The sequence below is a fragment of the Halichoerus grypus genome, chromosome 1 (genome assembly GCF_964656455.1).
Source record: "Halichoerus grypus chromosome 1, mHalGry1.hap1.1, whole genome shotgun sequence".
NCBI lineage: Eukaryota > Metazoa > Chordata > Mammalia > Carnivora > Phocidae > Halichoerus > Halichoerus grypus.
The window spans coordinates 110,788,945-110,800,212 of record NC_135712.1 but is presented as its reverse complement, the minus strand read 5'-3'; the positions used below and the strand labels follow the sequence as shown (position 1 = coordinate 110,800,212).

General features: G+C 44.3%; 1 long non-coding RNA gene across 1 annotated transcript; it reads right to left on the bottom strand.

Moving 5' to 3' along the window:
- Nucleotides 1-519: 519 nt before the first annotated feature.
- On the bottom strand, nt 520-11,066 carry LOC118537827 (uncharacterized). Its single transcript, XR_004918303.2, has 4 exons — nt 10,871-11,066; nt 2,196-2,302; nt 1,043-1,123; nt 520-561 (listed from the first exon to the last, which is right to left on the bottom strand). It is a non-coding gene; the product is annotated as an uncharacterized LOC118537827 (long non-coding RNA).
- Between the last annotated feature and the right edge of the window lie 202 nt (nt 11,067-11,268).

Genomic DNA, 11,268 nt, shown 5'->3' with positions numbered 1-11,268 from the left:
AAAGTGTCAGGTTTCCTCCTCTTCTTCACAGTTGTTTGAAGCCAACAGCTAATGGCATTAGAAGGATCAAATATCCTGTATGGCTGGACGAAGAGAGAGGAACTTCTATGGAATTACAACCCAGGCATTTTGGTTGAACCCTGTGAACTTGTTTGCTTTGCCTAGAGTTAAGTGCAACCAAGAAGTGTTCTGAAAATGAAAGAAGTCACAAACCCATAAGTTGTTGGTTTAATTTTCTCCATAGGGAATTACAGCATCACCTAATACCTGCCTAACACTTTGATTATGGAGAGTCCTGCTTCTGATCTAGACGGGGCACAACAGATGGATTTCACCCTGATCTGATCAAGTTACCATTGAGTTAGAAAGGGTTCTGAGGCCATCTCCAGGCCTACGGAGGGAAAAGGTGGTGTGGTCGCTTGCTGGTGGTTGCTATGGTGAGGGGATGTAGCTATGTGCATGTCCTGTGATTATCCTCAGTCCAGTCCTATTTGGTACCAATGGCCACCTTTACTTGAGACCCAGATAGAAATACATTCTTGAACATTCCTTTGGTGTCCTCTGTGTTGAAGAGAAAGGAGAACCTCAGTTCCTGCAACTATTTTGCCAACTGATTGATTTAAATTGATGAACAAAGAGCATTAAACATACCATGACATTGTATAAAACTGCCTGGGATGCCCCAAAATAATATAGCACAACTGATAAGGGGAATTTATTTAAAATAATTTTATCAAAGAAAATGTGATTTCTGTGCTTTCCTCCCACTTATGGGTATCATAAAGTTTGATCTCATGACTTTTGTTCAGAAACATTTCTCCAAACCTGATGCTTACTGACTCAGTTTCCTTCGCTTTCTTTCTCTTGTAGGCCATGATAGGCAGGGTTAAAGCTGTCTTGCATTTACAGAGGGCTCTGGCTTTTACAAAGCAGTTTTCATACTCTCTCCTGAGGCATCTCTCAACAGGCAGGAAAGCTCAGTTATCATTATTCCCATTTTACAGATAAAGAAACTGGGGCTCCAAGAACTAGGGTGACTTACTCAGGATCTTACTGTCAGTTCAGTGCTCTCTCAACCACAAGATGTTGCCTTCCAGCGTCTGCTTGCTTATATCAGGGTCTTCTAAAGAAAGGAAATATGTTTTTTGTTTGTTTGTTTTGAGAGGGGGGCAGGGGCAGAGGGAGAGTGAGAGAGAGAATCCCAAGTAGGCTCCACACCCAGCACGGAACCTGACGCGGAGCTCGATCTCACGATCCCGAGATCATGATCTGAGCCAAAATGAAGACTTGGTCATCTAACTGACTGAGCCACCCAGGGGCCCCAAAGAAATCTTTTAAAAGGAAAACAAAAACAAACCAACATTCCTATATGATCAAAATGTACTGTCATCCACCTATCAACTCTTCCCAATGTTAGCCAGGCTAGATGTGACATTTCTGGTTTTCTTCTCTTTCCTCCTATTTTAGCAGAATTTAAAGAATCTGCTTAACCATTTGTACTTCATCCTTCCACCAGTCCAATTTCAATTAATGGGCCCCCAAGGCAGGATTCTAGTACAGCTCACCAGGCATCCTAGTTTGTGGTTTTTGTTAGTTTTGTTGTTATTGTTTGCTTGTCTTTGGCTTTTATTAGAAAGGATGAAATAGGCAATTTGTCTGACATATAGGTATTGACTAGCTGGGAAGGGCTGTTAGTTTCTGCCGGTTAAAATACTCAAGAAAAGAAGATGGATGGATTTGCTGGATTGCCTTAAATGAAACTGATTAAGGTGGTAGTTCACTGGGTAATTCATGGTTTCTAGCAATCTTCTTAAACCAGTGGTTGGGACCCCGGCCCACATTTTGTCCCAGCTGCTACTGAAATCCTCTGATCTCCCTTTACCCACACCATAACCTTGGGCTTCAGCTGCAAGAGCAGAAGCGGTCCGTGTTTCTTCTAATCTTGTACATGCATTTGTGCACCAACTATGAGCCAGTCACCCTCAAAAACGTGCAGTCAACTTAGACAAGTTAAAGGGTAACTCTAATGCAAAACAAATAACTCTACAGAGTGCATGATTATGAACCCCAGTCTTTGGGGCTCAGGGAAAATCTCCTGGAGGAAGAGACATTTAAGCTAAACCTTAAAGAAGAGTAGGAGAAAGCAAGGGGAAGAAGCAAGGAAACTTGTGTAAAAGGAGAGAAGGCAGGGGAACCTGGGTGGCTCAGTGCGTTGAGTGTCCGACTCTTGATCTCAGCGCAGGTCTTGATCTCAGGGTCGTGAATTCAAGCCCCACATTGGGCCCCATGCTGGGTGTGGAGCCTACCTAAAAAAAAAAAAAGTGAGTTTAGGGAAGAGGGTGAGGCTCTAGAGCAGAAAGTGTAAGCTCTGGGGTGGAGGTGGGAGAAATGCAGTGGGAAAAAGGCTGGGGAAGTAAGCAAGGACCAAGATCATAAGCAATCTCAAAATTGTACTAAGACTTTAGGGCCATATTCTGAGAGCAATGGGTAGTTGCTTTAACATTGATTTTATAATCTCTGCTTTGGCTGCTCTGTGGAGTTGAAGGGAATCAGACTGCAAGCAGGGAGGCCAGCCTTAACCCAGGTGAAGGGTTCTAATCTCCTGAAATACACTACAGAGAGTGGAGATGAAGAGAAAGAATTCAGGACTCCTCAGGTCAGTATCCTCGTGTTGTGGGCAGTTCTTGCTCACTCCCCTTCATTGGGTTACTATTTTAAGGTTGCTGGCTTTGAGCTGTTTTCCCTCAGCCTGAGCTGCAGACATTGAGCACAGAGAAGCTCCTGAGTTAGTAAGAACACAGGTTGGTCAAGCACAGGGAGTCTGCAGAAGGGTTCTTTTTGGGATCTCAAGTCAAATGATCCAGTCCAGGGTTTGTAAATATGTTTCATTACAGGTGCCAGTTCTGATGCTAGAGGCTGATGCAGGTGTTGGAAGTTTATCTTAGGATACACCAGGAAGTAAGGAAGCAGAGGAAACCATCTTGACAGAGATCAAACCAAGCTTCATGGAGGACCAAAATGTTCCTCTAGACACCACAGTAACCCCAGAGGCTCAAAGCAGTCTGGTAGCCAGAATTTCTCTGCCTCTGCTTTCATGCCATAATCAACTACCAAATCCCCAACTACCAAATCTCATAGTTTCTACTGCGTCATGGCTTCTGCTCACCACATTTTGTGTGTTGGCCTCAGTCTCCACACCTTGGCAGTCCTAAGCTTATATCTTTCTAGGAACTCCAAAGACCAGAAATCAACTTCCCTGATAGTTCAAACAGAACACTCCTAGAGAAGATTATTATTGGTTCCTTTTTAGGTCCCGTGCCTATCCCTGCACCGATCATTGAGGGTAGGGAGATGGGGATACACATGTCATCAGGGATTTAGAGTCCTATCTCAGCCACATGTTGTGGGAAGGAGTGCTCCAAGAAAGTGGTGATCCATGAACAACCTGAAAGTAATTTTTCTGAAAAGAAAAAAAGTGTCCTTGGCAGGTACTTTGGGCTTCATGGCCTGTTCTGAAGATGATATTTTCCTAAATATAGGTAAATGCTTTCACAATTTCAAGTTTCAATTTCTTCTCCTAGAAAATAAGAATTTGTCAGATTGAATGTTAACTGGTTTTTAAATAAATCTCAAATCTGTAGAACACTCATAAGACCTTGGGGTATGGGCAGAAAGGAACAAAACAAAGAAAAACTATTATATACTGTCTATTTCTCAATCAAGAGTCTTTTATTTTTTTCTAAAGATTTTATTTCTTTATTTGAGAGAGAGAGAGAATAGGGGGAGGGGCTAAGGGAGAAGGAGACTCCCTGCTGAGCAGGGAGTCTGAAGTGGGGCTGGATCCCAGGACCCTGAGATCATGACCTGATCCAAAAGCAGATGCTTGACTGACTGAGCCACCCAGGTGCCCCTCAAGAGTCTTTTAGTAACAAACAGGACCAGTTGTGTTTCTTTGGTTGCAAGCAACAGAAATCAACACTGGCAAATCAAAGCAAAGTAAAATGTATTGGGAGAATATTGAAAGGAAACAGACAGGGCATCTCTGGGGGCTTTGAAACAGGAATCCTAGGACTGGTAGGCCTTATAGCAGGACAATGTGTCTGAGCATGTCACTGGGGTGAAAGAGCTTTATATGTTCACATAGGTGGTGAAATTATAAAGAAAAGCAAGAAAATCACCTTTGCAAAAGTTGGGATATGGTAACCTCAAGAAGTAAAGATAGGATTGGCTACACAATTTATAGGGCCCCATGCAAAATGCAGAATCATTTGTTGAAAGATTCTAGAGTTTCAAGATGGCAACTGCAGAACTTAACCCAAGCCCCAGACACTTCTGAGCAGGGAGTCCTGTGTGGCTGCCCATCTCACACACCCATGAAGTCATCCCTGAATGAGGACAAGGGTTTCAATTGGTGAGAGGCACAGAGGAGGCTCTAGGAGGCAAATAATCATGACAGTGATACTACATGAGCACTTGCTTCAATTCTTTATAAATCTTTCGTGTAGTTTTATGTGCTCTTCCCGAAGTGTTGTTATATTTTACAATTAAAAAAAAATGTGACCATACCTCCTGTCCTGTATTAATCATACAACATTCAATATGCCAGAAGAAAGAGTCTGAGTGGCCAAGTTCAGACTGCCATAGAGGAATAGTAATCTAGTAATAATAACAAAAATGAGAAGGCAAACAAGATCAAGATGAAGAAGAAGAAGAATGCCAAGTAGAGGAGCTCATAGTTACTGAGCAGTTATTCCATGTTTGAGTTGCTCTCTGAATTCACTCATTAAACATTCCTTATCACCCTGAGAGATAGGGACCTCCCCCTTCAGCTTCCAGAGTGGGCAGTGGGTGCTTGAACTTACAACTATAATCTCACACTGTGAGGGAGAGTGAATTCCCTAAAAGGAAAGCAGGGATGTTGGGATCTAGAATGGTTGTGGGTAGCCAAGAAAGGCCCAAATCCACTACATCAAGTAAGAAAAGAGGGCTTTACTACAGGCTTTTCTTTTTTGCATTTAATAACCATTTGTCAGTTTCCAAAGTTGAATGCCTTATGCTAGCTAACAGAGAAACAGAATTGAACAATACAGTGACCTTCAAGTTACTATCCTATGTCACTAAGAAAAAAGGGGGAAAAAGGGGAGAAAATACCTCTAAAGAAAATTCACTTACAAAGAAATAATATATGAAGTGCTTAGTAACTAAAGAAACAAGTGGTGGGCGTGTCCAGGGTCATCATTATCACATTACACGTTGCATTCCCAAGGTAGCTTCAGCCCTGCAAAGATGGACCCAGAAACCTAAACCCCGTAGGAGGCCATCTCCTCCCCAACGCATGTGCCCTCGGAGGTAACCTGGCCACAGACATCACTGCTCTCTTGCCCGCCTGGCACAGCTGAGGAGCACACTGTCCATATTAGATTCACAGCCATGCAAAGCTGCCAAGAGAGGGGTTCATGAAGAGGCAGAAATCTGGAAATGCCATTAGCACCAGACGCAGCCCAGCATGCATGTCTGCGGAGGCCCGGCTCTGGCCCTTGGGACTGAGGCAGATTCATCTCGGATCCTGACAGCCACTCCGGGCTGACCTGAGAACAGCGTGAGCGGGAGGCGGGCCACACAGAAGGAGCCCGTAAAACCAGGCCAGTTGGACACAAGGGTTCAAGTCCTTGGAGGCTGTCCAACCCGACGTTTGAATTAGGAACCTGAGATCCTCCCTCCACCATTTCACCCTGGGCAAGTTACTTCCCCTCTCCCTGCCTCATTTCCCGTGTGCAAAATGGGGATGACATATTCTGGGGTTGCTAGGATTAAATGAGATGATCCATAGACACGGGCAGTGGCGATTATCGTTAACTGTGTCCTATGTAAAATGAGGGAATAAATGAAAGGATCTCTAAGTCCCTTTCTTTTTTTTTTTTTAAGATTTTATTTATTTATTTGAGAGAGAGAGAATGAGAGAGAGCACATGAGAGCAGGGAGGGTCAGAGGGAGAAGCAGACTCCCCGCTGAGCAGGGAGCCTGATGCGGGACTCGATCCAGGGACTCCAGGATCATGACCTGAGCCTAAGGCAGTCACTTAACCAACTGAGCCACCCAGGCGCCCTCTAAGTCCCTTTCTGATAGTGACATTCGGTGACAGTCTTGAAGCAAAAGTACTTATGACTTTGAATTTCTATTAACAGAAATAGCTGTTCCATTGAAGGCGCTATCTGTGCGTGGATTTTCACGTCTGTTTTTATGCCTCTTAAAATCTCTGATGATCTTCACGCGCTGGTTCATGCAAAAGACGGCTCTTTTAACCTAACCGCGTGAACATTTACAACCGGGGCAGCCAAATGCTGAATAGGGAGGAAAAGCTGGAAACTGACTTTGTCTATTTTTAATCAGTCCTACCTTCTACAGAGCGTTCATTCAGGAAGGCATGACTTGAGGCCGAAAGGGGCACACATCAGTACGAGGAAAGGTCACATGACAGGAGACTTCTAGATTTAGAAGTTCAACGTGGAGATTATACTTGCTGAAAATATTCTTAATGTATATTTTAGTGGTAAATTGTTAACATTCTTTCCATATTTCCTAACCTCAGCTATTCCCTTTCCTCCACTGTGGTTAAGGGGAAAATTCAGGAACGGGTAACTTTCAGAGAACTGAGGAGACAGGACTTTGCCTGTGGTCAGAGAAAAAAAAAAAAAATCAAAAAGGGAAATTTCAGTTGCTTCGAAGCTGGTCTGTGAAAAGTCAGCGCAGGGGAAAGGCAGTGGGAGGAGGCCTCTCGGGGGGCCCAGCTGAGGCTCCAACTCCCCATTTGTCTTAATTTGGCTGTGGTTCTGCAGCCCCAGGAAAACACAGGCTTGCACTAACGTAGCCCAGGCAAAATATTGGACGGAAGAAAGTTTAGACATTTTGTACAAGCTACAGAAAATTAAAGCAATAAACTGCAAAAGCAAGTGCGACTTTTCCTGATGGAGGGGTACTGTAACTTCTCAAAGCCAGTTTGAGAGTCCTCAAACACATCCTCAAAGAAACTGGACTGTTTATTGTGGTGTCACATTTATGACCCACATAAGTAGCAGTCAACTAATATTGTTATAAAACTCTGATTTATAGGCACTTATATTGGATTTTTCCTCCTATTTGACAGGACCGCGTCCCTATTTGCATGAGGAATTCCTGTTGTAACTGGGGACGGTGGCTCTCCAGCGGCCGGAATGGTGACTGTGATGACAATTTAACATATTCCATTTTTTCAGGGGGCAAAAGTCACACGCATATGGTTGGAGTCTTGGTAGAGTGGCTCTTTTCAATTTCCATTATGTTGATACAAAGAATTCCCCGGGAAAAAGATCTCTCTAATAAAATTATGAATAAATCATTTGGACTGATCCCAGATGGAGAAACCAATGTGATTTTTAAGAAGTTGAAACCTTCAGATTTTTCAGCAAGATTCTTGGTAAATTCTTTTTTTTTTTTTTTTTTAACAGCAGCAAACCACAAATTGGTCTTGGGAATCCTGTAGATCGGATCTGTGAGCAGGGGACTAAGAACGGATGACGCCAATAATCCAGCAAATGGTTGCTTTCTGCCCCCCCACCCCCCACCCGCCGAAGGAACAACTACTCTTTCAGAGCCAACTCCTGACTTCAGGGCTCCCACAGTCCTGCTCTCTGAAAGCCCTGTAAAAAGCTAGGGGGGCGGAAGGCAATCATTTTCAAGAGATCACATTCAGTTTTATTAAAAAACCAAAACAGCTGGGGCATTGATTTGCAAGCTCTGTAATGCCATTGGTATGCCTGACCTGGCCAAGATATTAAAAAGATATTTAGGGAAATGTCAGTAAGTGTCTCAGGCACAAGCTTTGGCATATTCAAACGGCATTATGGTGCTTTGGGTAATTCATCTTCCTTTATGTTTCGCTATGCATGGAGAAGGGAGGGAACGTTTACAGAATGATTTACTGTGACACATCCCTCCTAATGAAAGCATGTCCCGCTCGCCGGCACTCCGGGCTAATCTGCCCCCTCCCAGATGCTCAGCCATATGTCCCGTGCTTGGCGTGAGCAACAATTGTGTTGGTGGGGAACGATTCCTGGGATCTGAGTGTTTTTAGCAGAAATCCCAGAAAGCTCTGAGGCTGCTGGCTCAGGTAGAAAAGCAGCAGGAAAGGGCTCATCAGTTTGGGGCTAAGTATTTTTAAAGATGCTCCGGTGGCGTAACCACAGGATGGAGGGAGATTTAGTGTCTCCTCAGACCCTGGAGGGTTGCTGAGAGAGGAGTTCGGGCTTCAGTGGAGCAACTCTGCACCGTTGCTGGCCTCCCTGCTTGGGTTCTTTCTTGCCTAGCCTCTCGCTGGCCACTCTCTGACTCCCGGCAGCGGCCTCATTCCTCGGTTTGCCAGAACCTGGCATCCCAGCCTTTCCCAGCTGCGGACAGGACAGCTCGCTTTGTGCAAGGAGCTGCTGCTTTGACCAAGTGTGTTTCTAGCCCCTGCCTATTGCGACGCTACTCTTGGAATGAAATCAACATTTATTGAACACGACTACATTCTATGTAAAACATCCTGCTAGGCCCCATGAAAGACAGAAAGCAAGTTGGCATGAAATAGATCTTTGCCTCAAGAAATCAACGGTCTAGTTGTGAATTAATGCTCCCGCCTTATGTACTGGTATACCCTAGACAAGGTTCTTAACCTCTTCGTACCTCAGTTTTTCCATCTGTAAAGTGGGGAGAATAACAGGACATAGGATTGCTGCCTATATAAATTAATGTGCACAATGCTTAGAATAGTACGGGGCACATAATAAGCACTCAATGAATTTTAGCTAGTCTTGAGCCCTAGTTGGAAGAAAAAGGAAAAAAGAGAAGTAAAATAATATGTCTCTGCCATACTCTGTAATAAGAGTTTTATATATGTAAACATAATGCTCCCACTACAGGATAAGGCAGGTATTACTATTACCCTTTCATTTTTGAGTAAGGAAGATCTGCCAGGTTAATAACTTGTACGGGTTTCCAATGTTGACAGAGCTTACAGTTAAGGCCAAAAGTCCTTGGTGCCAAAGCCCGTGATTTTGAGAAGACAAAGAATTTAAAATGTAATTAATGCTTCCAAGACACCAGAAGATGTGTAGCAAGGTGCTAGCGGACTGATTCCCAACACATCACACAGGAAGACATTGCTGTGAGAGTTCACTTCCAAACGGAACATCGGGGAAAGAAGGCTGCCTGGAAAAGGTGGGGTTGGAAGACAATCTTGAGGGATGAGTGTAATTTTGGAAGGGTAGCAAAGGCCCATTGACGGTGTGAGCAATCATGTGGAAGGAGAACATTGCACCATCTCTCTGAGAGACTGAGCACAAACTGGTTGACCAAAGCCAAGAGCTCAGGAAAGTCTAAAGATGGCAGGTTTGAACACTTTCCTCTGGGCATCGGGGGTTGATGGAGTGCCTTGGCAGTGCTCTGGAAAAGTGTGTGCCGCTACAGTACATTAAATAAGCTGGAAAGGAAGAGTCCGTTAGGAGGCCAGTGCGGTCCTCTTCACCAGAACTCTCACCGGTCTCCTCGAGGATGGTGGCAGAGAAAACGGAGACGCAGAAAACCAATGACCTACACAAAAGGGGTGACTGAAAAGGGTTGACAGAGAGGCTCTTCCCAGAGGTCTTGGTAGGGCTGGACTCTGCCATCAGGGATCGAGTCATCCTCTGCAGCTCTTACCAACGCAAGCCCTGAAGGGGCAGAGCGTGAGGTGCAATTGCTGGACTCTGGGAGGGGAGCTGAAAGCAGAGGGCCGCCTGGCAGGAGCCGTGACTCTGGGTGGAGGGACACAGCCAAGCTGCCGTAACCAGCAGGGAGGTAGCCAGGAAAATAAATACCCCATCTTCCCTCCTCCCGCCTCTCTCCTGCCAGTGCCCCGGGCAAGGGAGTCTTCTCTTCAGTCCATTTAGGTCATCGGGCAGAGGACAGGATGGAGAAGAGTCGAGAACGACCCCGGGGGTGCAAATGGAAGACTCGCAACATAGAAGGTTTGTTATGGGATTAGATAATTGACATGGCCCAGAGCCTGGCACACACAAGACACGAAGACTTGAGGGTTATTATGATTGCTTAGTGTTTTTCCTGCTTTGGTTGGCTTGGTATTCATGTACTCAGCTCAGCCCCTCTGGCCTCACCACAATCAAAAACGTTCTCAAATCCCTTCAGTAGCATGAGAAGTGAAGTGACTCACTGAAAAGCCAATTGAGTTTTTTGCCTGCAATCTTTGGCCCCTATTTTTTTTTTTTTTTAAGGAAGCTTAAAAAAAAAAAAAGGGAGGCTTGGAAATCATCTTTTTAAAACACAACCTTTGTGATTTGTTTTATTGGAAGTTCTTAACCAAGGAAAGGGGCTTGTTTGTTTAGATTGCTATGCAACAGGAGGCATTGAGTAAATGGTTTCTCAGTTTTTATTATTTTAAACTTCACCCAGGAGAAAATTGATCCAAGTTTAAGAAAGAGAGAGAAGGAATGGAATATAGGCTCTAGTGTTTTCAGATTTCTAAATGGCACTGCAAATAGTAGAACCTTAAAACAAACATTTACATATGGAAAACTACCTTCACGGTTCTCACTTTCAAGGTAAAATCAAAAGAAAATATGTCTTCATCTAGCCAAACAAATTTTTTTTTCCAGCCGATTTATATATATGCTACATGCTGAATAACCACGCGAAGTTGAAAAATGTATCACTTTTACCAAATATCAGCAAAAGGCGGAGCGGTTCTGCAAGAATTTTTTGTCATTTCCCTCCTGGCCCTGGACGAGCACAAAGCGCCAGGCTCAGATGCAGCCCGAGGTGAAGAGAGCAAGGGGCAGATGCCTCCCCGAAGTCTCACCTGATTTTAAGCTCAGTCCTCAGCGTTGTTTCCCAGAGCTTCAAATTACCCCCTCGCACGATTTTTCATTCTGCCAAAGGGTTTCTAATTGACACTCACGCTGGTGCTGACTCTATCAGATTGGCAGGCTTGATGTCATTTCTGAATTTTCTGTCCAAGCTAGGGGAGAGAAGGACATGAGTCGAGTGCCCTGAACTTGGTTAAATCAGACATCTGGAAGCCAATGGTGGAGAAAGAGAGCAAAGGTTAGGAGAAAAATAACACTCAGTAGCAACCAGCAAAACAAACTTTTGTCTGGAGCAACAAGAAGGCACTGCAGAGATCAGCTCCTGTGGTACCAGCTCATCTTTTTAAAAACGATGTCTTACTGCTTTATCTAAGGTTAGATTATACAAAAA